General features: G+C 44.8%; 1 long non-coding RNA gene across 1 annotated transcript in view; it reads left to right on the plus strand.

Annotated features, from left to right (window-relative positions):
• Positions 1 to 11776, plus strand: part of LOC113577453 (uncharacterized) — a 13746-nt gene extending 1970 nt beyond the window's left edge. The window contains exons 2-6 of the long non-coding RNA XR_003410631.3: positions 4120 to 6594; positions 7250 to 7332; positions 10639 to 10799; positions 10900 to 11014; positions 11191 to 11776. This is a non-coding gene — a long non-coding RNA (uncharacterized LOC113577453). The remainder of the gene's footprint in view (positions 1 to 4119; positions 6595 to 7249; positions 7333 to 10638; positions 10800 to 10899; positions 11015 to 11190) is intronic.
• Positions 11777 to 26353: the final 14577 nt, after the last annotated feature.

Below are 26353 nucleotides of genomic sequence, written 5' to 3' on the forward strand. Positions count from 1 at the left end.
GAGCTTGAAAGGAAAGATTTGACCACTAACTGGTAGGGTGAGAGGGATTTATATTAGTGGCTTATGGACTTTCACCATTCCTGGGATCTCTGGACTGAGACTGGTGTCATTGCAGGGATGTGTTGCAGCCACTCCCCCAGTTTAGAGCTAACAGCACTGAATGCACCAATCACCACTGCGACAGTTTTCATTTAGATTTCCACATTTTTTTTCCACACTACTTCTTTCTGTCCCTGGCATTTCTCCAGCTTTTCATATTCCTTACTTTGTTTCCATCGTTCTTTTCTGCCAGTACTCCCTCAAGTCCAAACTGGATGAGCCGTAGATGAACGCTGTATATGACACGTTCCTTAAAACAGCAGAAATATTGCACAGCACCCTCAAACTCCCAGACCTCTGGTAGAAGATAGAAGCAGATATTCTCCACTCTCATATACCAAGCTGAGATCCTGCGGGAGCTCTGGATTCCGGCTGACAAAATGGTAATGGCTAACCAACCGGACACAGTACTGACGGACAAACAGCAGAAGAGGGCCATAGTGATGGATGTAGCAATCCCAAATGATAGCAACGTCAGGAACAAGGAGCACAAAAAGCTTGAGAAATACCAAGGTCTACAATACTATGCAGGACCATCAAACTTCTAGGCCTCTGGTAGAAGATCTGAGTTTAGAAGATCTGAGTTTGAAGGAAAAAGACCACCCAGCAGAAGGTGCATGGGGAATTGTTTGTTTATATATATATATATATATATGTTATATATATATATATATATATATATATATATATATATATATATATATATATATATATATATTATATAATGACATATGTAGCGTGTCTGTGTGAATACCTCAGTGTACACTTGCAAATAAATGTATTAGACTTTAATAATCATATAAACATTCAGAGATGTTCTATGAAAACTTTGAGAAGTTACAAAATCCAGAAGATGATGCCTTTACCAGCTCATGCTTTTCATTAGATCTGTAGAAGATGTTTGCCTTGTTTTTCTGCCATGATTTTCTAAACCTACAAAAAAAAAAAACTGAGGTCAAACCAGGTGGGCGACTCGGAAAACGAGTGTCTCATTAGCTGGCAGCGGATGTGGGTTGATGAGGACATTATATCTTGAGTTCCAGGCTGGTCGGAATGTGAAGCGATTGCCGCGTCTATTAGCAGGACGTGCCGGGGCCGGTAATAAATAAGTGAATTAATCTCAAAGCTTCTGTGGCTCAGATTTTTGTGGGTGATATGGACCAAAAGTCAGGTTAATGCCGTCCCTCGAGGTCTGCCACTTACAGAGTCCTTACCTGTGTCCTGTAAATAACACGTTGCGATGCAGAAAGCAAGCGGTGTGCATTGCCATGAGAGTGCCCTGGGGTGTGACATGCCATTTGCTGGAATTGTCTGGAACAGCTGGTGAGAGGAGGGTGGTGTCAAATTCACTGAAATTTACAAGTGTGCGTGTGCGCGGTACATATCACCCCCCCCCCCCCCAAGTTTATTTGCTGTCAGCCACCCGCGTGACAGAAACTATGTGTCCACGTTGAGAGGCCTGGCAGTGCCATCTGTCATGGACTGACTCAGGCTGCACGTTTCGCATCAAAGCAAATTCATGCTCTCACTCTGCTGTGATTTATACGCTGCTCCATGCCAGCTAGGCCGAGATTCGCATTCGCCCTTCTCGCAGCGAATATCCTGTATGTGCTCGGCACAAGCTGAACCATTCACCTAGCCGCTGTGTGACCCACGCGCTACCGTGCGTGTAAGATCAAAATGCTTTATTCTGCGGCACACACAGAGGTTTCCCTTTTTGAGTCTGGAGCCACTCACTTTCTTTGTTGTTGTTTTTTCCTCCTCGCACTGTTTCTCATTTTGCTGCTGTTGATCTCATAGTTTGTAACAGAGTTGTTACAAGCGCAGTGCCGGGTGGGTTCAGCGTTCACGTGAGTTCCTGCGTTCAGAGAGCACACGTTCATGGTATACCTAACTGTGACCTGAGATAACATCAGTTTTGCCATATGGCTCCTTGACCTTTTATTGGACTGCTTGCAGCCAAGGCGTGCTCTTCAGAGGAGAGCAGCAGTTGTTTCTGACTCTAGCCATACCAGAAAGACAGGTAAGCACAGCAGTAACAGCCCCCATTTTATAAGAAATGAAGCCACAGAAAGGTGAAGGGCTGTACAGAGTCCACAGGACGCTCCATTATTAACACATTTCTCAGTACTCGTTGTCGGTAGGAATCAGACGAACTGGATTCTGGAACTTTGCAGTCTGATCACCAAATTCAGTTCTGGTTGGATGGAAAAACAGTTGAATTTCGTGTGTGTGTGTGTGTGTGTGTGTGTGTGTGTGTGTGTGTGTGTGTGTGTGTGAGAGAGAGAGAGAGAGAGCGCTGTGTGTTTTCCCTCCATTTGTTTTATAACTGCATATACTCATGCACTGGACTCTGCAAGGATGCTGACATTTCGAAATCGCTCTTCACTGCCTTCACAGTGCTTCAATAAGTGAAGTTCTTGAGCACATTTCCTCTTCTCTAAAATACTTTCCCTGTATAATTGCTTTTCAGATGCAGTGGCTATTTGGGGCCTTGAAGGAGAGCTTCTTGGTGTCAGCTCTTCTTCTCTCCCTCAGCTGGCTTTTGGCCACACTTTTCTTTCATAACACAGTTGATAACTCGGAGCTTGTGCGGTTTCCCCGTCACTGATGATACTGTACAGCGTCACAAGTGAATTTCCTCTTCTGGTATTTACATTCTTCACCGTGGATGTGCTGTTTAAAGTTCCTATCCATTAACAACATCATTAATACTAAAATGTGTACAACACTGGCCTGCAACTGAAGTAAACAGTAAGGACACGTCTGATTAAAGTCTGCTTACGTCACCTGCAATAGCATAGGTGCTGGGCATTTCAGAGTGCCAGGTCTGTCACTGACTTAGCTCTGATTATTGTGCCCTATACGCGAGACTGCAGGGATGTTTCTGCTACACTTTGCTACAGTCCAAAAACGGGCTCCAGACTTTTTAATTTCAACATTTCACCGGTTTAAAAAATACTAGATATGCGCTTAACAACAGATACTCTTATAAATACATGATAGATAGATAGATAGATAGATAGATAGATAGATAGATAGATAGATAGATAGATAGATAGATAGGGACCGTATTTGGCCAAAAATGAAAGAGATTTTCAGTGGAAAAAGTCCTAAGGCAGTGTAAACCAATCCAAGACTAGGCTCGATCTCTGTCCAAAAATACAACCCTTAAACTTATAGATGTATTCAGACTGAAGCCAAGTGAATTATTAAAAGATTTTGGTTTGTTTGTTTGGGTTTTGATGGTTTTCGTGTTTAAGATCCACCCACTTTGCTGGCTAGAGCAGCCCCTGTGGAAGCGTTGGCACATACAGTATATGTGCATTAGTGTGAACTTTCCTCTCTCTCAGCAATGGCCTTGACATTAATACAGAAATTAGTAAAATAAAAATAGTCCCCCTGTGCTGCTTCACGTGAAATGTTAACAGAAATTCTGTTGGTGTCTCTTTCGAGAACAGCCGCACTCTTCTCAGAAACAAAAAAAATATCTAAAGAAAGGCTGCATTTAATGAACTATATAAACGACCTGTCTGGTGTCCTAAAAATGAACTATATAAACGACCTGTCTAGTGTCCTGATAACACGTATTGGACCAAGTGCCTGAATGTTAATAATAGTAACTTGAATTGCTGCCAGTTGTGAACAGTGATGTAGATGTTAGTATCCATATATTCATATAATTCTATGCATCACCCGAGAGCGCATATCCCATCCAACCCAGGCAATAAGATTTGCCTTTGCTTCTGATGGGTGCAAGTACGTGTGTGTGTGTGTGTGTGTGTGTGTGTGTGTGTGTGTGTGTGTGTGTGTGTGTGTGTGTGTGTGTGCGCGTGTGCGTGCGTGCGTGCGTCCGTGCATCCGTGTGTGTGTATGCCACTATTTAGCTCTCCACTTATTTTTTGTCTGTCTTTGTTGTTCTCATCTAGCCATCATTTACTCCCCTCTCTCTCTCTCGCTCTCTCTTCTTTCATCTTATCTTCTCTCTCTCTCTCTCTCTCTCTCCCTCTTCACATCTAGTCTTCTCTCTTCTCCCTCTCTGTCTCTGAGAACAGCACTACTGAGAACTACTTGGGGAGCCCTCAGTGATAGGAGAACTGCAGTGGACCGGCATAGTGGATACAGCCATTGTAATTACCCATGAGCCTCCCTGATTCAGGCCCCTCCAAGAGGAGAATGTGATTGAGGCAGGGGAGGCTCAGCTCCCAAGGACTCTCCTGTCCTTCCTTCTTTCCTCCCCTCCCCTCTCTTCTCCTCCCCTCCCCTCTCCTCTCCTCCCCTCCCCTATCTTCTCTTTTCCTCCCCTCTCTTCTCCTCTCCTCCCCTCCCCTCCCCTCCCCTCTCCTCTCTTCCCCTCCCCTCTCCTCTCCTCCCCTCTCCTCTCACATATCATTGCCCTCATACCTGCCACTTTTTGACAGTGATGGAAGTGGGCAGTTCACTGCAAGAGCATTTGATAATGCATTTGGCCAGAACAATGACAGTACTCTGGCCAAAAGACTTTCTATTATTAGGGGACAGACAGCAAGGCAGTCAGTGCTGGAGTGTGTAGTGTTTAAAATGTGAATAACTAAAGTGTGCTTCCCTTGTGATGTGACTGGGATGTTTATAGTGCCGTAGTTTATGGCCCGATAAAACCTTTAAGAGCTTCTGAATGGACCTTCTGTTCTGCTGCCTGGAGTAAGAGGTAGAAGGACAGCTTAGAACGCATGATTGACAGCTAATTTATTAACAAGCTTTTGCTGATGAAGACTAAACCATATTCAACTAAAGTTCATTTCCTTAAAAGTTTATTTATATATTAAGATCTAATATTACAGGGTAATTTTGGCCTTTTAAAAATATAAATTGTGAGAGGTTTCATCCAAAGTTGTTTATCATAAGACACTGATGTTAAGTACAATCATATATATCAGTTACACACACACACACACACACACACACACACACACACACACTAAAGCATGCACGTATACATAGACACACAAATACTTGTACATAGCCTGGCTGACTGTATGGTTATACATTTGGAAGGATTTAGTTGATCAGTTCAGAGAGAGATTTGAGAATGAAAATTATATTATAATTTTGAAACAAATACCCATGAGTGGTTTTAAATATTTCAAAAAGAAAGGCAGAATAGCTGGTTTGGGTAATTGCTATTATTTCAGCAGCTCGAGTCCTTGTGACGCTAATTACGAGCTGTAACAAAGTCTGCACTTGAACACAACGTGACCGCAATCTTTTTCATCAAGCTCATATTATCATGCTGTCGGAATGATTGACACAAATCTCATAAACGCTTCTCTGAGCATCCAGCAATCAACAGAAAGACAAGCTTTTAATATCATGTTCAAACAATGTCACCTTGAGCAGTTTCTATTTGCAACTACCGAGGACATACAAATGTGCATTTTTAAGACCATTTCAAGACATTAGTTGTCAGAGGGTGTTCCCAAGGCATACCAATAATGAACAGTAAAAAAAAAAAATAATAATATTAAGGTGGGTCTACTTTACTGTGTTCCTGTCTTTGTAAACATCCATACGTGAGCAGACTCGGTAAGGTGTCCTGCAGCAGGGGTTAAGGTTTCAGTCTCATCTCGGCCATGTGCAGTTCTTTGCTGATGTTCCGGATGTTGGAAACGATTGTGTCCTCGTTTGGGTCTTTGGGAGCTGGCTTCTTCTACACAGAGACCAGAGTAAGGGCATCTGCATGGAGACCTGGGGGGTGGGGGGTGTTCTTCTGCTAATGTACCTAACAATGCCTATGAAAACTAGCTTATAAAGTGGCTTGTTTTGGAGGAGACGTAGTTCTGTAGTGTGTGTTTGGGAGGCGGGGGTGTGTTCAGGGCAATTCTCTGGCTGGTGAGAATCTCATACAAACTTAATTTCATTACATTTATAACTGGATATTATTGAAATGACTATGTAAAAGAATTGCTGTGCTTTAAATGACTCTCACACCATCCTTCTGTTGCTGGATCTGTCAAACAACAGTGTTGTCAGAAGCTCTGGTTTTCTGTAATCGGCTGTGATGCGCTGTATCACAACGACTTATTGATTCCAGCCCTGAGGTCCTACTACACCGTATTGTTAGGCAATTCAGATCTTCCAGGTCGGAACATGGCATCTTGGAATCATCACGGCATGCTTGTTTAGAGTGGCTCGGGTCCCGAAGGGCCCTCCGCTTAGAGGTGCAGTCACTGCTCTAGCCTTGCTACAGGGGCAGAAATAGCTGCCGGAGACCCCACCCTCCGGCTGGAGCTCCTTGCCCCGGCAGACAGGGTGCGGTGTGCACCCAGGGCGGCAGGGCCCCGGGGCGAGGCCAACCCTGCCGAGGACTCTATTTCCAGATCCGCTGGCCCAGATGATGGGTTTTTCCACACGGCTGCCCCCAACCACAAATAGAGAGTGTCGTCTGGTGCTGGAGGGCGGGGACGGGGGCGTGCTTCACCCAGCTGTGAGGAGTACGCAGCGGTGTTGGAATCAGCAGTGAGTTATCTTCTGCCAGGCCTGCTCTCTCTCTCTATCTCTTTCTCTCTCTATCTCGAACGGTCTCTCTTTTATTCTCTTTCCCTCTCTCTCTCTCTCTCTCTATCCATCTTTTCTCACACTCTCTCCCCCTCACTGCAACACCCTTCCAATGAAAGTGATGCACGGCCGCGCACATACGGAAGCTGGAGCCAAGAATGCACCGCCGGTGAAAGATGATGTGCCACGAGGTGCCCCCCCCCCCCCCCCCCCCCCCCGGCCAAACCACGCCCTACCCTCGCCCTACCATCCACCTCAGCCTCAACTCCGGCTGGCGAGAACCCCCTACCATTAAAGAGGCAGATGCTCGAACCTGTGTCAACATTTACACTGTCAGAATCAAGCGGAGATCTCTTAAAGTGTCAACCACACACACACACACACACACTCCAAACCCCCAAAGAGCCTGTGGGTTAACAGCCCAGAGTCAACAGTGCGGATACAGGCACCAGCCCTGTTTACCCTGCGATTACGGTTAAGCCCACAGCACACAGCTCTTCTTGCACTGAACACAACTCTGAGAGGCTCACAGTCACCTCACGGCGTCAAGTGTGTGTTTATTAAGTCAGAGTTTCTGCGATCTTGCTTTCTTTTTGTTTTGTTTTTTCCTTTCCAGGAACAATTGTGTAGGAGTGGTCATCAAAGGCATGAGAAACCACACGGAAGATAAAAGAGACAGCAACAGTGGGATGGTGCTAGGTATAAATCTTATTAAGTAATTAGACTTGTAAAAAATACTTTGATATTAAAATGATTGTAATCTTAATTGATATCAAAATGAGTTCTTTAAGACAAATGTAAAAATCCTAATGTCTAATTGAAAATAATAACAAAGATTCTAACTCCTGATGGTTAAGAATTCAATGATAGTTTGTTGCCTTCAATCAATATCCAAGAGATAACAAGACAGACCGCAAGGCCAATAAAATTAATTTACTGTTCAGAATAATAAATAAATGCAACAGTGAGAAGACAAAGAATTGAATCAAAAGATGGCAAACCAGTATAAACTCAGTTTAGGGTGTAACGAGACCTTGTAAGTGCGTGTGTGCTTATGTGCGTGTGTGAGTGTGCGTGTGTGTGAGCGTCTGGGCGTGTGCGCGCGTGCATGTGCGTAAAAGATGATCACATGCAGGAAGAAAAACGAGAGAGACTGTGGTGGTGCATTTACATTCTGGCGATGGATCCCATTCAGTTGGTTCCGTCAGACTCAGCCACGCCGAGCGTGATCTGGCACATCTGTCCAGTCAGAAGATAGCTGATGTGTGCGGGATAAGTGTTAGCTGATGTGTGCATGAGGCGTTAGCTGATGTGCGCGGGATAAGCGTTAGCTGATGTGCGCGGGATAAGTGTTAGCTGATGTGCGCGGGTTAAGTGTTAGCTGATGTGCGCGGGATAAGTGTTAGCTGATGTGCGCGGGTTAAGTGTTAGCTGATGTGCGCGGGTTAAGTGTTAGCTGATGTGCGCGGGTTAAGTGTTAGCTGATGTGCGCGGGATAAGTGTTAGCTGATGTGCGCGGGATAAGTGTTAGCTGATGTGCGCGGGTTAAGTGTTAGCAATGCAATGTTTGAAGCATTCGTTCCATTTTCAAACGTTCCGCTGGAGTATAGAGGGAAAACTTATGACTGCACTATTATGATTCCTTCTCTTTTTGATCCATCTCTGATGAATTATGGGTACTCAGATCAACGCAAAAATGCCTGGAGAAATGTTGCAGAAGTGGTTGGTGTCTCTGGTGGGCTTTGAAAAGTATTAACATATAATTTTATTACAAAAGTTTGTCTTTATTGGCCATTATTGTCCTTTTTAGCCTATATTCTGCTCACTTGCTAGTTTATATTTCAACTGAATGATGCAGGCAACACATTTTTATGCCCACATGCAGCCATCCACATACGTCCTCGCGCCGGACTGATGTAAATGCACCATCAGGCGGCGCGCTGACATTTCTTTGTCTGCCCGGCTGATCTAATAAACTATGTGCCTGATATCAATGTTTATAATAACCAAAGACAGCTTCTGATATCAAAAATACCGCAACAATTTAATATCCTGTACTAGATTTAGCACAGCCCATATGCACAGTCTTATGTTAAGTTCTGTGTTCATCTGTTAGCACTGATAGGCCGAGCAGCTCGTGGGTTGAGCAAAGTTTCTGTTTCTGCGAACATCCCACCAGAACACGTGCTTCAAACGTGCAGCTTGGGGTCTGGTGAGTGACCAGCTCGGTGCTCGGTGAGGATCAGTTCGATTGTATTTTCTTCCTGTGGAACTCTGCTCATCTGTGAAGAACAGAGAACTTCCCGGAAGTTTCGCTATTTCGCTAAGGGGAAATAAGTCCATGTGCAGATCGTTGACCTTGGTTTTCCACTGATAAGCGGGTGCAGCCTCATAAACTTACCACCAGATTGGCGATCAGGCAGAGCACGAGAGTGCTGGGTTGGCCAGTCCTTCACCTGAGCGAGGTATCACATGTATGCCCAACTCATGCAGTAACTGTAAACATTTTATTACACTCACACAGCCACCTGTGGTGGCTGGTACTTCCAAAAGTCATGCGGAATAAGGAGGCATGCAGTAACTTCCCCCGTGACCTTCTCCATGAGTATACGAATATAAGGTCGATAGGATGAGCCCCGGATACATACTGTGGAAGAGGAGTGTGTGTTAAGGGTGTGTGCTACTGATAGGTGTCAGTAATGATTTTGTTTCCAAGAAGTGGACACAGAAGTAGCTCTCCACCTATAATGGAGTCCACTGACCCTCAGCTCTGTCTGACCATGACAAATTGGGAAAATGTAGCAGATGTGAAATGATTTGAATTCCTTTTAACATTTTCTCACCAACAGCCTGATTGCTTGTCAGGGGACTGCCTCTGGTTTACTCTGGCAAACACAGTAATTACAAGAGTCAGGTTTCACTCTTTGCTAATGTTTTGATTTGTAAATGGCTTGACTGTCTCTCTTGTTTTCCACTATCCAAACGCTTACACCGTTGCACCCAATTACACAATTACCTTCTCAAAATAATATTCAAAGTGGATTTGTCATACTGAAATGTGGGTGTTTCCATTTAATGTGTATGTATTTATGTGTGCATATATTTAACTTTTAAACTATGCCAACATCAAGTACGCTTTTGCAGTTAATGAAGGATCACTGTACCATTCACATAAAAGTTTGACATCAGTCATACAATGTTAGAAACTAAATGCACACTTACAAAGCAGGCATGCCCCCACATGCTTGTGGAAAGCTGAACCCAAGAGCTAAATGCCACCACACTTATTTTCATGGATACTCTTGATTGTCCTTAAAATCCATGTGACTCGGCACACAATGAACATAATGATTTCAAGCTCGTTTAGCTATTTCAGGCAGGATGATTAATCTGATAAACATCAAATTAATTGGTTTGAAATTTTCCAGGGATATGAATCAAAGGCAGAACTCAGAAGAAAGCAAATTAAAATCACTTGACTGGAAGGAATGTTAAATTAGCTTGAAACACAGTGTGGTAAAATATTTGACCTCTTTGCCCTTCAACTCCAATAAACCACCTTCACAAACTCCAGAGAAATGGTTACTAATAGTTACTAATGGTTACTAAGATATGGATATTATTAGGACCTCTTGAAGTTCCTGATGTACCCCGCATTTGTGAAAGTGACCAAGGTGAAGACATCTTGCATAAAAATGATGATATGGTCAAAATACTCTCTTACCTAATAATTGTGCACACAGTGTATAGCATGCTGTAGTATTGGATGTATAGGTGATGTGTATTTGTATAATGAAGGAGGGTGTGGCCTAAGGAGATCAACACCCTATATCAAGGTGTGCAGAATTATTAGGCAGCTTCTTTTCCTCAGGCAAAATGGGCCAAAAAAGAGATTTATCTGACTCTGAAAAGTCAAAAATTGTAAAAAGTCTTTGAGGGATGCAGCACTCTTAAAATTGCTAAGATATTGGAACCATTAAATGTTTTGTCACAAATACTCAACAGGGTCACAAGAAACGTGTTGAGAAAAAAATACGCAAATAACTGCCAAAGAATTCATAACAATCGAAGGTGAAGCGAGCAGGAGCCCGGTGTCCTCATAGAACTGCAGCCTACGTGGAGCGCCCAGAAGTACAAGGTGTTCAGTACTCAGAGACATTGCCAAGGTAAGGAAGGCTGAAACCCCACCACCACTGAATAACACACATAAGGTGAAATGTCAGGAATGGGCCAAGAAATATCTGAAGACTGATCTGATTTTCAAAGGTTTTATGGACTGATGAGGCGAGAGCGACTCTTGACGCACCTGATGGACGGGACCGTGGCTGGATCAGTAACGGGCACAGAGCTCCACTTCAACTCAGACGTCAGCAAGGTGGAGGTGAGGAACTGCTATGGGCTGGTATTATTAACGATGAGCTACTTGGACCTTTTCGGGTTGAAGATGACCTCAAATTCAACTCCCAAACCTACTGCCAGTTTTTAGAAAACACTTTCTTCAAGCAGTGGTACAGAAAAAAGTCTGCATTTTTCAAGAAGACCATGATTTTTATGCAGGACAATGCTCCATCGCATGCATCGAAGTACTCCACTGCATGGATAGCCAGTAAAGGCCTTGAAGATGAAAAAATAATGACATGGCCCCCTTCCTCCCCTGACCTAAACCTTATTGAGAACTTGTGGGCCCTTCTTAAACCGGAGATTTATGGTGAAGGAAAATAGTTCAACTCTCTGAACAGTGTCTGGAAGGCTGTGGTTGCTGCTGCACAAAAAGTTGATCGTCAACGGACTAAGAAACTGACAGACTCCATGAATGGAAGACTTATGACTTATTGAAAATAAGGGTGGCTATATTGGTCAGTGATGTATTTTTTATTTATTCATTTATTTATTTATTTTAAATGTGAGAAATGTTTGTTTGTAAATTTTTAGTTGTTTGATTATTGTTTCTTACTTTAGTGAGATGTGAAAATTTCCATTTTTCATTTAGTTGCATAATAATTCTGCACACTAATAGCTGCCTAATAATTATGCACACATTCTCCTAAGAAAGCTAAAACCCTCACTTTTACTTTCTTAAATATTCATGTTTGAGGTTTATTGACATTTTGCATTGACCGAGAGCACTGTAGTTGTTCAATAATAAAACGAATCCTCAGAAATACAACTTGCCTAATAATTGTGCACACAGTGTATTTTCACTGTGAGAGTGTCCTGGATAGTGAAAGTCTTCTCAACCCACAAATCCAAGTACTCACCATATGTCCCTCTGTGCTAATGACATCTCTGACCGAAGGAACATCAGTTTAAACTTAACAAGTGGGGCAAAAGAGTAAAAGAATGGAAGTTAAGCTCAGAAGGAAGGCACGTGTCCACGGGGAGTCTCGGACCCTGTTCCCTGGGGGAGAAACCGCAGGAGCACATTGACCCACGTGCACAGCCACGCATCCGGATTTAGCTGCGCTAGTATGTTCACGTGAGGTCAAGGTGCCGTGACTGCTGCTGTATTTGTGAGCTAAACAGCTCGGGGTAGAGTCATGGGTCGCCAGGCCAGATGCACCTGCCTGCAAGCGTGCACGTGCACCCTTGAGCATCAGGCAGGCAGCCGCGGGGGCGAGCGCCATCTCACTCCACTTTAAACCATCTGCGTTCTCTCTAAATTTATCAGCGCTAACTCGCTACATGTACGTAGCAACGCCTGCTCGAGTTGCTAAAGTGGGAGAAATTAATGTAATTACCAGAGTCTGCAGATTAGCGAGTTCTGAGAGCTCGGCAGTTGGGCTAATTAATTTACCTCCAGTGCTTATTGTTCGATTACACGTGAGAGATAAAGGACGCCGTCCCACAAAGCTACATGTATCAACGTGTAACGTGCTAATGCTCTCCTGCTGACTCCCATATTACGCGGGCAACTGAAGCTAATCTCTTGTCAAGTCTTTGAATAGCCTGCAGCTGACTTAAGAAAAAGAAGAAAAAAAAAAGAGAAAACATCCACCTCCTCTTTTCTGTTCTCAGGGGTTTAGAGGATAGCAGTGACTCCCACACTACAGTGAGACTGCCTAGTCTAGATTGTTTTGTATCGTTACATCGAGTTGTATCTTTGCTTTAAAGTTCCCTGCCAGTGCCCTGTTAATGCCCCCTGGTTAGATTTAGAAGTGGCATGAAAGTAGCTTCATCACCCTCAGTGTCTACATAAGCAGCTGTGGTGTTCACAGGCTGCCGAGAGCACTGATCCTGAGACAAAAAGGGAAACTTCACACAGCTGTTTTAAATCACTCGAGAGCATGTAATTCGCTAGTAAAAATTGAATTAAGATCATTCCGCACACTCGGATGGTTCTGGTCGGGTTCGAAATATTTTGAGGTAGAAGGAATGGATTGATGCCAGTAAGCAAAGCGTGCATCTTGTGCTCCTTTCACATGTCAAACACCAGAGAGAGAGAGAGAGAGAGAGAGAGAGAGAGAGAGAGAGAGAGAGAGAGAGAGAGAGAGAGAGAGAGAGAGAGAAAAAAAAAAAAAGAGAACATTTAAAGCAATCTACTGATAAGGAGCCAATTAAACAGTGACCGAGTCTCTCTGATGCAGCTTGTGAGCGTTAGCTAAATCGATGGACTCCCTGGGGTGCAGAGACATGTGGGTGCAGCCGCTCGCTTCAAACGCAGCGAGATCTTAACAGAGGCTGAGATCTGATGCTTTCTGTGTGGTTTCAGCTTCTTGATCAGATGGCCACACAGACCCAGAGAGTTTGAGAAGGGGCTCCGGAAAAAAAGCACACAACCAAAGAGGACCCAGCCCTCATTCTTACTGCAGGAAGGAGATGTTGTCTCCGGGCTACAGCGGCGAGCAGCCCGGACGAGGCACCCACGGGTCAAGCTTCAAGGAGCCAATGTTTGTTCCTGCGTTTGTTAAAGTTGGAATCATGAGGAAGCACAAAGAGCTCAGTGTTTCCTCTTGAGAGACAGAGAGAGAGAAAGATAGAGAGTCATTTGTGAATCCTGGAAGCATAAAAAAGGGAAATGAATGGGCTAGACTTCTGGCTATGTGCTCGGTTGGGTTTTGTTGGGTTTACACCATCCTTTGGTTCACTGTGCATTCATACACATTGCCTGAAGGCTCTGAATTTCAACAACGGCACGATTTGCTAGCTGAAGCCGAAAGCTTAGCAGCAGTCAGCAGATCAATGCTACAGTGGGGCTGAGAGAGTGGGGGGGGGGTGAAACAAAGTGAAAGAGACAGATAGATAGAGCCAAAATGAAAAATAACTCACAGTGCCAGAACCTTAGGGCCTGGCAGTCATAGGCAGGGGCTTTGGAGACGTCACCGACAAACAGATTTGCAAGCAGGGCACCGGGTCCAGTGGGGCACAGCCATGATTGATTTCCCCGCCTGGACCGATAAGCTTGCTGTGGTCAGAGTTCTGTGGGAAAACATCACATGTTTGGGGAGAGAGGCATAAGGGGAAGGTGTAGGGGGGTGGGGAATGGGAATCTGGGAGTGAGATCCGTCGGAGTTCAGCAGGATTGGAATTATGGTGCCACTCCAAGTGCCAGGGGCAGGAAAGGGGCTTTCAGAGTCTGTCGGGCTGCCATTTGGAACTGGGACGCGCCACATTTTGTTTTTCGAGCAAAAACACTCATTAAACTGTTATAACTAGCTCATTCGGTGTCCTGGCAGAGCGTTTGCTACCAAGTCTCCATGCTCAAAAGTCCCGATCAAAGGATCAAGAGCTGCAGTTCAACAATTTAGATGACACAGTTTCTGTGTGACATCGAAGTGAAAATAAGCAGCTTGTAGGGGCAAAAAAGGGGGTACCGGGCGGGTGGGGGTGGGTGGGGGGGCGTCGCAGAGTCAATGGTTGAGCCCAGAAATGGACTCTTGCTCAAGAGCATGTCGCCATAGACACTCTCTAGGAGCAGCTCCGGGCGGCTGGAACACGGCCAGCGATTTGTATAGTGACGCCTCTGAAAGCGAGGACGCACCAGTGCAAACAAACGCAAACAATTAGAAGACAGAGGGAGGCACAGGAGGCAGCCACGTCTCCAGGACCGGAGAGAGCGAAGGTGTTTCAGAGCACTCATTATGCTCCCGGGTGACAGGGTCGGATCGTGTGTGTGTGTGTGTGTGTGTGTGTGTGTGTGTGTGTGTGTGTGTGTGTGTGCTATCTGTAGGAGCTCATTAACTCAGACAGGGTGAACTGTAGCACACAGGGTAACATGGGCTCATTATAGGGTGTCGAAGATGGGCCAGCTCGGGCTAAGGCGTACATCACCGTGACGTCGCTGTCAGCGGTCGACAGCGAGAACACGCAGGGTGCCTACCGTCAGCTTGGCGCCTGTGTGGCAACTGACATCTCCTTGGCACCTTCTGTAATTCCGATGTGACAGTATAATATAGCCACGCAGCCAAAGAGAACCAGGCTGGGGGTGGAGAGGCAGTAGAGGGGGCGTGAAACCTGGCGACTGTATGGCTTTCATCCGACAAGACAGGCCCGGCGAATAAACACATATCTGCCAGTAGCGAGCACAGAGGAGCTGGCGTGCGGAGTAGGGGACGCAGCCCGTCCAGGGAAGGCTGTATGGAAGGGGCCGGGGGGGAGGCGAGGGAAAGACCCACTCGCCTTTTGTCCCAGAATTCACTACAGAGAGCTCAGCGTGGCCATGGCGACCTGCGGTGCAGACGTCCAATGGGATTGCAGGCATGCCTATGAGGGAGCCAATTAAGATGGGTCACAGCACCTTGCCAATGGGAAGTGGGCCAATTAAGCTGACTGAGCTAAAAGTCCTGCACAGCTGATGAGTGTGGGAGAGGAACGCATCTGAGTGTGTGTGTGTGTGTGTGTGTGTGTGTGTGTGTGTGTGTGTGTGTGTGTGTGTGTGTTTGTGTGTCCATGTGTGGCTCGGGTGCAATAGACCACTCAACAGACCCAGTGGGGTTTAAACTGACAACTTGCGGTTCCAAAATGGCCCCTTCCAGCTCCAGAAAACAATGGCCAAGTGAAATGTCTATTGTGTTAGCGTCGTCCTCATCTGCCCCTTATACGCCTCTTCCTCTCTCCCTCTGTGCCAGTTGTCCTCTGTCACGGAGCGGAATGCGTGCCAGACCCCGTTAATTAGCGGGAAGATTCAGGTCTGTAAAACAAAAGCACCTCCCGCCTTCTCCCTGCCCCCGCGCAGCTGCTCCCGTGGGCGTCTCCATCTCTGATGTATTATTCATTCCGTTTGTAACTTTTTTTTCCTCTAATGACGTGCAGCTCGTTAAGCTGTCACTGAATACAGATCAGACCTTAAAAACATGGCAGATAGAGAAATAGAGAGAGAGAGAGAGAGAGAGAGAGGGAGAAAGAGAGGGAGAGAGGTTGATTGGAGATGATTGGATGGAAGAAGAAGGGGGAGTTTTGGAGACAAGGAGGGAAGTTAAGCAGAGTGGGAGAAAGACTCTCACAGTCCAACAAAACATTATGGTAACGTGGTGGCGGTCGCAATCCAAGAGAGTGAAACTCAAAGAAAGATTTCCAAGCAAAAATGTATGGACTCTTTCCACTAGTCATTCCGTAATTAACTATTGTCTCTGCCCAGTGCTCTGCAAATAGGAGAATTAATCAACCTAGGAGTGGTCCCTCTATCCTTTTCCTTTTCCAGCTCTCTCTTTTCCTCTCTGTCTCTCTTGCTCCTTCTCTTTTGTTTTCTCTCTTCCTCTCCCACACACACACATAAACACATACATTTCCTCCATGACCTCAATAGGTTTTGTAATCTGTGCCAAACAAATCTTAATTCCGAATTGTTGCTTTAATTAAACCATTTGTTTTGTTTTGTTTGTTTGTTTTTGTTGCCTTCTGTGCCATCTGACAAATTGTACCACTGCAAATTCCAAATGTCTCAATTTCCAGTGAAGTCAAATCAAAATGAACTTCTCTTTTTTTTTTCATATCTACCCCCCTGTTCTTGTGATATTCGTCTTTACTTTTTGAGAATGTGTGTAATGAATGTGTTTTTTCCCTGAGCCACAGAAGTAGGAAGGCCTTTTTTTTCCTGTAAGAGCATAAGAGTGCAAACGTTTCAGTGAAGTCTTTCAAGGTCAGTCTAAGATGCTGAGTGGCAACTTAAATTAATGACGACTCATTTCCTCTGCCAGATATCATTAAGCCGGACCGTAAGGGGTTCTTAGTATGTGTGTGAGGTGCAAGGAAAATGTGTGAAGTTACTCTCTTTTCAGTTTTTCCTGAAACATCAGTTTTAAGAGCTGCAGTACAGAGGTCAGCTTTGCTGTTGACCTGTCTGTGCAACTAATTTCTGGCTTTCAGAATTAATTACATCAAGCAAGCGGAAACTCCGATATCTTTAAGCTCTGTAAAAGAGCGTAGTTCATATCTTAGGACACTTCCTTCATTTCATTTTATTGGGTTTTTTCTTTTTAGAGTATTTCCGTCTTGTTTTTACATTGCTTTTATGGTCAACCTACACGGGTGTCAAGGCATTTTCCAAATGTTCCTTTAAAATCAGATTCATTTCTCCTGTAATAATCACGCAGATCAAACGAGACAGCAGCGATTATGTAATGAGCAGAGAATACTTTTCCCTGATTGCCTCAGCTTGAAGCACAAAAGCTCTATTACAGTCTTTTAATTGTCATGGAGTGCGAATGGACGTCTAGAAATATCATTAGACACTTGTGAGTAGACCCATCAGAACGTGGATATGTATAACCGTTTATATTGTATATTAATAACTTATTCTGATGATTCCTAATTTATATTCATAACTTAATATACTTCCGATTGTTCACAGAAAGTCCCTTCTTAAAGACCTCATATCTCATAAATCCTACTTGGACATTTCTGAATATATATGTCAACAACTCCAGACATAACGGTGTCTGAAACTGACTATGCTCCCTTCCTAAGAATTCATAAATGTCTATATATGATCTGTGAGCAGTGCTTATGTCACGCCCTGGATGGCACCCAGCCAAGACAAATCAACCCACCTCACTGCCAATCACCAATCTACCAATCACACGCCACAATCACTTCGCTGGTCCCAATCACCTACCTATTAGTCATGAGCTCCTATACCTGGGCCTGGTTAACATGCCCTATTTTTCCCCACAGGACCTAGTCCTCAACTAATGCTGTCCTGCGTCCCATATGTGTCCTTCCTTCTATGTATTGAGCTGTTCTTTTTTTATTAATCCTTTATTAACCCTTATCTGTTTTTTATTTAACCCTTTATTAACCCTTATCTGGTTTTTTATTAACCCTTTCTGTCCTAGCTACTCGCACCTCGCTCCCTGATTCACTCATGATTTTACGACTTGTGAATGCTGTAAAAGTTTTTCTAGGCGGGGCCCATAAACTAAATGGCAAAACGCAGTTCTGTACAATTTTACATCGCCGTAGACCAAAGAAGCGAACAATGGCTGACAAGCTAGAACTTCTTGGTAAGCCCCTCCGAGCATCCGAACCGCTTCAGCTGCAAGAAAGGTTCTGTGACTGTGATGCAAGTGCCTCCGTTGCTGAACTGCTACGGCGATATATATGGCCACGGTGGTGCAGCTACCATGGCGATACCCTGCCACGGTCGCGTCGCTGCTATGGCGATACGCTACCTGGGCCTCATAGCATAAACCACAGCGACAGTGGTGGTGTCTGCACAGAACTTGTTTTCGTCACCTCTCGTCCTTGTCCACCTCCTACAGTCTACATTCCTTATTATGTACAACTAAACACCTACAAATCAGAGTTCCGCACTTTTTTCTGGCTTTTATGAAGTCTGTTCAGATCAGACGTCATTCTTTATGGCCCACAGCTGAACCCTTCCTGGTAAAATGAAATTACTGTAAAGGTTACAAATTGCTCCATATTGCACCCCTTTTTCTGTTAAAGTGCTGCTTTGCCGTTAAAAGCCTTTCTTCCCCTCCCCCCCCCCCCCCCCCCCACAGCCCCCCCCAACCCCCCACCCCCCACCAAGCTCTTAAAATCACAGCCCAAATCAGATTAGGGAGTGCAGAGGACTTCTCCCGCAGGGGAAGTCAATGAGGTTATTGCTTCTGTCGCCTACACATGAATCTCTTCAAAAGTCCAACCCTCCCCGGAGGACGAGCACGTCTGCTTCTCAACAGCAGAGCACGGCTCCCGGTCCATCATCGTCGACACCAAACCCCCCACTTAGCCGCATCAGAGCCCTGGGATGAGCTGAAGGCACAGAGACAGACACGCCCCGCCTGCCACCTCTCAGTGTCCCTCTGGAGCCCATCATAAGAACACCAGAGGGAGTCTTCCGTCCACGCGTGCCTCGGTTGATGATGATGATGATGATGATGAAGTTTTCTTTATTTTTTTCCCCCTCTCCCAAACTCCTGTGTCGATCTGAGGCCAGATAGCAGTCGTTTTGCTAATTTGGTGCTTAACTTCATTCTCCCCAAGTGACATTTTATTAAAAAAAATTATTTAAAAAATAGAAGTGCCCAGATCAAGAGTGATCCGAAAAAAAACCACAAAAAAACATCAAAACAACATTAACATTCACCGGTCGTCTGCGGTTGAAAAAGGTTTTATAAGCTGCTGCCGTTAGTTAACATGTTTGCCGCCTACCGTGGTTGACACCGGCTCAGAGGTGTCATCTGTCCGAGGCCTACTGTGCCCAAATGGACACTGACTAGGATGGAAATTCACTCCAGCCACTGCGCGACTCCGATAAGCGACTCCAGAGAGCTGCGCTTTAGACAGCCTGAAGAGGGGTCGAGCATGCAAGCGCTTTATCAGAAAATGGAGCGGCGGATGCCCGCTCTGGACGTTGCCTGATGTCTCCGTCTCACTCCCGCTAGCCAGCCTGATAAAGGTGAGAGCACCAGTCCCGTGGGGGCTACTTGGAATGTCGCGAACGACGGGACTCCCTCCCCTTCTTGACTAGCCCGGAGTAAGAGTCAGCCGGCTGAAGGAGACTGACCCCTGTTTAAGCCTGTGGGTAGAATGTGGATTTGCAGGGCTTTTTAAAATGGTGCCGTTTATGACATTCAAAAAGAATCATAACCCTAAACTCATCATAACTGTTCTGGAGACTATTCAGATCATCTCCTTGGTTTCATCTTATGAGCTCCTAGTGCTGTGGTGCTTTTAAGAGGCCAACACCTTAACATCTAACAAGAAGCAAGGAAGTGTTTAGAAATAGTGCATGGCTTGAGAGTATGCCTGCACCAAGTGTTGACCACAGATGACAGGTCTATGGTCTATAAAAGCCAAACACACACACACACACACACACACACACAAATGCACATACAGACATAGAAAAACAAAGCGATGTAGTTTTTGGTGTGGCCATCTCCATCCGCTTGGCTCGTCTTATTTACTGATTTATATTGTTATGTACAGCAAAGCCTCTTGCCTTCTTTCCTTTGCAGGTTTTTGTCGGTTTCGGAATGACCTGTGCTTGGCCCCAGAGTGATCAGACGCTAGCCCTCTGGGAGCTCTCTCAGAAGGACAAATCACAGAGAAGCCTTCCCACCAAATTTACAGCCGGGTCTTTCCCACAGCACACCTCCTGACCCCTGGCAGCGAATCACAGCAGGGCAGAACACTGCAGAGAATCATTACTCAGAGACGCCGAGCTCTGGCTCATGGGGGGTGCGGGGTTTGAGCCCTCCACGAGCCTCCCACGAGCAAATTAGAGATGAATATAGAGCTGATGTTTGGAAGAGAGAAAGGAGGATAAATAAGAAGGGAAAAAGGAAAGCAGAGTGGCATGTTTTATCCCTTCTGAGCGGTGGTTGTAGACGCAATCGTGCGGCGTTGCGACTCGCGGTGGACAACGGGCCTTTATACAGCAGCAACGAGGAGGTCATTTGCTATTGGCCCATTGCGTTTCATGCCGTCTGACAGAGTTCTCATGGCCCTCACGCTGCCGTGGCACGCGGATCCTGCACATTAATTAAAAGGTAGAGAGGGTCATGCTGGAACCAGCGGGCCACTGCACCGTAATTCAGTGACAGCGCTCATCCTCCGTAGGGGGCGTGGCTGACATATGTGCAGTGTTCTCCGCTCCATTAACCAGCTAATCATGTGCCTGGGACTTATCTGATCATGTCAATTAGTACGGGTTCATGAGAACAAGGAGCATATATGGCTCCACCCACTCAGGTACAGGCATATTAGAACAAAATTTTGTGTTTATTTTTGTACCAGCAGGGGAACTGGTTATTACATCCATACGATACCGGTTCCATCATATCAGTATGTTTGCTCTGATGCTGCCCATTTGGTTAATGGGTTTTGTTTGATTAAGATCCATACGGCCACCTCGCCAGTGCTATTCTGTAATAGTTTATCAAACCCACAACTTTATTTGGCTGGTGTTTCAAAGGTCTAACTTGTTTTTTTGAAGAGGTCTTACGTCAGATATGTTAAGGGCAGTATAAATCGATGCGCTCGACTGTAACATTTCTCATTCAATCTTTAAAATGCCGGCCGCACAGACCTGTGAGGCAAAAGGCGAGTCCTCTAGGTGGTCATTGTTAAGGGAATATATGACTCTATTCCTCAGCTAAATTGCAGTACGCGATAACAATTGCCCGATTTTCCGATGCTATTAGCCGAAAGCCGCTTTTCGCTTGGGGTGGGGGTGGGGTGCGGGGATTCTGACGCCGGTGCTTGAACTTTCGGAGGGTGCCAGAAATTGCTCTCAAATGTCACATGCTTCTCTGCTCGGTGTGCGCAGCGAGAAGGAATCGGAACGTGGTCGACGGCCCTCGTCGCTATTTTGGGCTAGCTGGCGACGAGCAAGCTCTTTTCATTACTGCCGTGGAGTCTTTTTGTCCCCCGTTCCACCACCCTCTGATCAGCCTGTCAATCAAAGAGAAGGTGCTGGGTTGTTGGTCCCCCCGGGAAGGTTTGGGCTATGGGAACAATTGTGAGCCTGTGTGTGTGTGTGTGTGTTTGTGTGTGTGTGTGTGTGTGTGTGTGTGTGTGTGTGTGTGCATAGGGAGGTAGGGTGGCAACAGTCATCAGACTCTTTGTAGTGCAGGTTTGATCTGAAAAATTCTCCAAGCCGGAGTGGAGAGACAGTCGATGCAAAGTTCTGGAACATTGGATTCTGCATGATGAATGTGACTCCAAAAACACTAACGGTTCTAATGTAATCAATGACAGGCCACAGCCGAGTCATTATACATGTGATTGGTAAAGTAAACTTTAAATAGCCTGTAACACTTGCCCAAATAGGGGAGACAGGAAGGAAGCGGTGTAACAAAGGGATGGTTGTTACTTTCACCAGTAATAGATGACTGGGATGCCTAAACATTATGTGATCAGTTTCAAGTATATTCTTCTTGGCCTTGCGTGTAGAATTGCACAGCTGTGTGAAGAGACATGCGGATTTTATGGCCAACGCACTGATTTTCTGGTAAGAAAGTATATTTCTGGACAAAGTCTATATTTTCCTTAGTACTCATATTTATGAAGCATAGAGTAGTCTCTTAGGTAAAATGTGGGGCATTTCATCTATTCTAATTTCTAACCACCGTGCTGCTACAGTGGCGCACACAGGAGGGGATGGATGTAACACCTTTTGAAAAAAAACTGCTATACAACTACACAAGTTATTCTCCTACTCCTGGACACATGTGCTGCACAGATACTTAAATCTGCATCAGACGAGTCTAAGCATGGACAGACAGTAAGGTCTGTCACCAGAGAACAGTCTGTCCCGTTGCACTGGGCAGATACTGCAAGAAAAGACAAAGGCTCAGACAGGAAGGATCAAGCCAGCTGCCCAGTGTGGGCTATCACACCGGGCCAGCTAACCCAGTGTGGGCTATCACACCGGGCCAGCTAACCCAGTGTGGGCTATTACACTAGTTCAGCCAGTGACCCAGTGGGTTATCTCCGCAGTCCAAAAGTATTTGGTGTGCAGAAGAAGGATGTGTTGACTACTTACTTAACCAGGGCAGTAGATTTTGGTATTTTTGGATTTACTCCATGTGAGGGAGGCCTACTGAACATCTGACAGATGCAGATTAGCATGTTAGACCTAATTAGGAGTAGGATTTTAGTATATGTATCACTTCTTTGATATGTTGATAGGTTGTGTTACAGTGTACCCTGGTAGTGGGGCAGGTTGTGTTACATCTTACCCAGGTAGTGGGACATATTTTAACAATGGAACTTCTTGTATTTGGCTTCAATTAATGAAATCTATTATATATATTTTTAGAAGTTGAAAATGCTATTTGTACGGTAATTTGTGTCAGAATTTGAGAGTTATGGGTGCTAATACAAAAAGTGTTATCCGTGGTCTCCCCTACCAGGCGAGGCATTTCATCCGTTATTTTATGTCGTCACCACGACAAGCGCGCGCTGTGGAGCGTCCGCTCTTCATCGCGATCAGCGGCGCGGGCTTCAGAAGGCCCGTAGCCGCACCCTGCGACGGCTGCGTGCGCCTCGGCTCGCCGTTAAACGCTCAGCAGATGGCGACGCTTCAGTGGATTAAGTAATGAGCCGCTCGGGGAGGCGAGCGCGATGCGCGAGCGCGGCGTGAACGAACACTCGCCGGCCCGTTGCGTGTTTGATCTTAACGGTTCGTTCCTTCTGCCGCCGCCACTCAAGCAAGAAAGGAAGAAGATGCCAATATACCTGGCAGAAAGTGAGAGAAAGAGACGCGCTCCATTACCCCAGTGAGCAAATCCTCACAACAGCCAACTCTCAGAGCGGTAGTTTCTACCACACTCAGTCACGTAATATCGACAGAATAAACCGGAAGGCATGTAAGTACTCCCCTATGTTGCCTGATACAATATGCTGAACAGACGTCATGGCATTTATCACATTGTGGCCCCCAAATGACCTCCGTTGTTTGAAAATGAGTGACATGCTTGTGCCGGAGTGCCGGACAGGCAATAATGAACAGGCATGCCGCGTGCACCTGTTAAAAACGTCACCTTAAATTTCAAATACTGTGATGGCATGTGGGATTTAAACGTGTTTGCCAAGTCAACATATTTGATCACAGATCAGACGGTAATTGGCATCTTGTTCCTAACTAGAAGTTACACTTAAAAATGAATAATGTTGATAACTTTTTTTTTTTTTTTTTTTTGGCGGTTTGGTTTTCCGTTGAGATTCCATGTTTAAACTCACTAGGAAATGATGAGAGTGAATTTTGCTCAAACTCTAGCCTGGTGTGCCAGAGAACACTGGCAGAATCACAAGGTCACTGAGAACGATTCTTGGCTGCTTGACCACAGAGCTACACTGCCAAACCCTCTTGGAAATATGATGCTATGAAATTAATTAATTTTTTGTAAATTTATGCTCCAGGTTCTGTCCTCCGCATTAAGATTAATGAGCTGCTCTGTGGCGTACACCTGTGGAACTGTAGCCCAGAGGTTTGCCTCCTCCTCAGTCAAGCCGAATCTTTTCTTTCATTCACAGAGCACGGTTTACTTTCTCTGCCTAAAAACATGCCACAAAAATTCAGCTGCATTTTAAAGATCGCGTGACATTTTATGACGTAATGTCCAAATCGAGGTTACAGTGTTAAGCAGGATTTTCAATAGCTGGTAACTGGTTGACTTCTTATTGTCCCGCCCCTGGTTCACCCTGTAGCGGGTCTACCGGTGACACCCTGGTTCACCCTCCTCTCCGTACACCTGAAGGTCATTACCTGAACTCGTTATAAGGTTCTCTTGCGGTTAGGCTCCTATCGAAGTCTCTTCTGCCTTAGCCAAGTTTCTGAGCCGGTATTCTTGAGTATTTTTCACTGTTCATCATTTACCCCTTTCTTCTGGATTGTTTTCTTAAGTTTGCCTTTTGCCAGCTTCTGACATCCCTATTTGGGCCAATCAACCTTGTTTTTTGTAATAAGTATTCTATAATAATATTTTATAATAATTAATATTCTATAATAATTGATAATATTCTATAATTATTCACTCACACTTTTGCTTCCTGTTATTAGCAGGCTTGTTATACACTTATGCATGTGCACAATATTATGACCATAAATAGCCCTAGCAGCTAGCAGAGGGAAGTTCTTGCTGCTTTATGGTGTGGATGAAATGTTTCAAAGTTCATTGAGTTACATAAGTTGGCCGCGAAAATCTTTTGATAGCCACAGTAATGTAACATTTAATTAACACAGCTTTATCAGTATAACAGAATTAAAGACAAAATTATGCAAATAGAGGTTCAGTTTTCTTTTTTTTTATTCGGGGGAACATGTTCCCTCATTAGCAGATCCTGCAGACAGATGTCCATCTAGATTTTGGTTTATGCAAATATCGTACCCTTTTCACACATCGGGATCTGGCATTGGGTTTGTGACCAGAATTAATCAGTGTCCATCACTTTCAACTGGGACAACAAGTTTTCATATTAATGTGAGCTGAACGAGGAGAGGAGATGACTTGCATGGAGAATGTGCTCAGATAAGCTGCCTGCAGCAAATCTGCTCAGTGCATCTGCACGGGCACGTTTCTTTGGGGAGCAGGCAGACTGCTAGTGATGTGCTACATTTCAAAGATCTGCTACTAACTGGCTGTGAGATTACAGTTTTCACATAAGAGGATAGTGAATTATCCTTCAAATGTGCCCTAATCATCTTTAGCGGAAACAAGAGTCATCATGGCAGTATCTGAGTTTGTTTATTAATACCCGCTGATTTCACAACAAATAAAACAGGTTTATTTTGAAGGTGCCAGTATGCTCTAAAGATGGAAGTGTTGAACATATGTTAATCTCTCCCAGTTTACAGAGAGAACTGTACATGCAGTGTCCTAGCCTGGAGCCAGTAGGGTTTGCTCTGCAGTGTAGAACACACTGTCTTTTGCTGGTGCTTCAAGAGGAGTAACTGTGAGAGTGAGGGGGGTGGGGTTTCTGAGAGCTGGGCTTGTGGGTGGCTTCTGCTTCGCATTAGAAGGCCGTGCCGCCTGGTGAACATCTAAGAGTGGAGTGCAGGACTCATAGAGAACACGAGAGGCAGAGCGTGGTGGATGGGGGTGGAGTCACGGGAGTCATGGGGACAGTAGTGAAGGGCTGTAGATATTCTGTATATTGGTTATAAATTACTATAGATAAGGAGGAATTTGAGTTATAGCCATTCTCCCAAACTGCACTTATTACATAATGCTATTCCTAGAGTTATGTAATTATATGCTATGCATTTTTAGAACTCTTTTCATGGTTTCAGTTGAGTTTTCTTGTTCCAAGCTGATCTAACAGATAATTACCAAAAATAAATGATGCAAGGCATCTATCTACCAAAATGACAATATGCAAAGCAACTATCTACCAAAACCACAATATGCAAAGCATATATCTACTAAAAAGTTGTGTTTACTTACAGTAAAGACAATGTAACTTTATATTAAAAATGACTGACCTTGACAATTATATTCTTACTCTGGTAGTTTGTATAGTTGTTGTCACAACCCACACAGAGTGAGTCATATATTTTACTATGTGCCTTAAAATACACTCCTTTACATAATATAATTTATATGTTTAATTGAATTATGTTTTCACTGAAATGTATTTAAATCAGAAACCCTACTGAACATGTCTCTGAACGTGTCTCTGACCCCCAGCCTGTAACAAGCCAGTCTTCATACTAAAGTGAACTGGTTTATATGTGCTACATATCCTCCTATGATGGCATATTGCTATGTGGTGTAATCCACTGACTACAGCATAAAACAAGGTCTTGAGGGAGTGAAAATGTGCAAGTAGC

This window comes from Electrophorus electricus, unplaced genomic scaffold (genome assembly GCF_041902795.1).
Source record: "Electrophorus electricus isolate QZ-2024a unplaced genomic scaffold, ASM4190279v1 Scaffold63, whole genome shotgun sequence".
Taxonomy (NCBI): Eukaryota; Metazoa; Chordata; class Actinopteri; order Gymnotiformes; family Gymnotidae; genus Electrophorus; species Electrophorus electricus.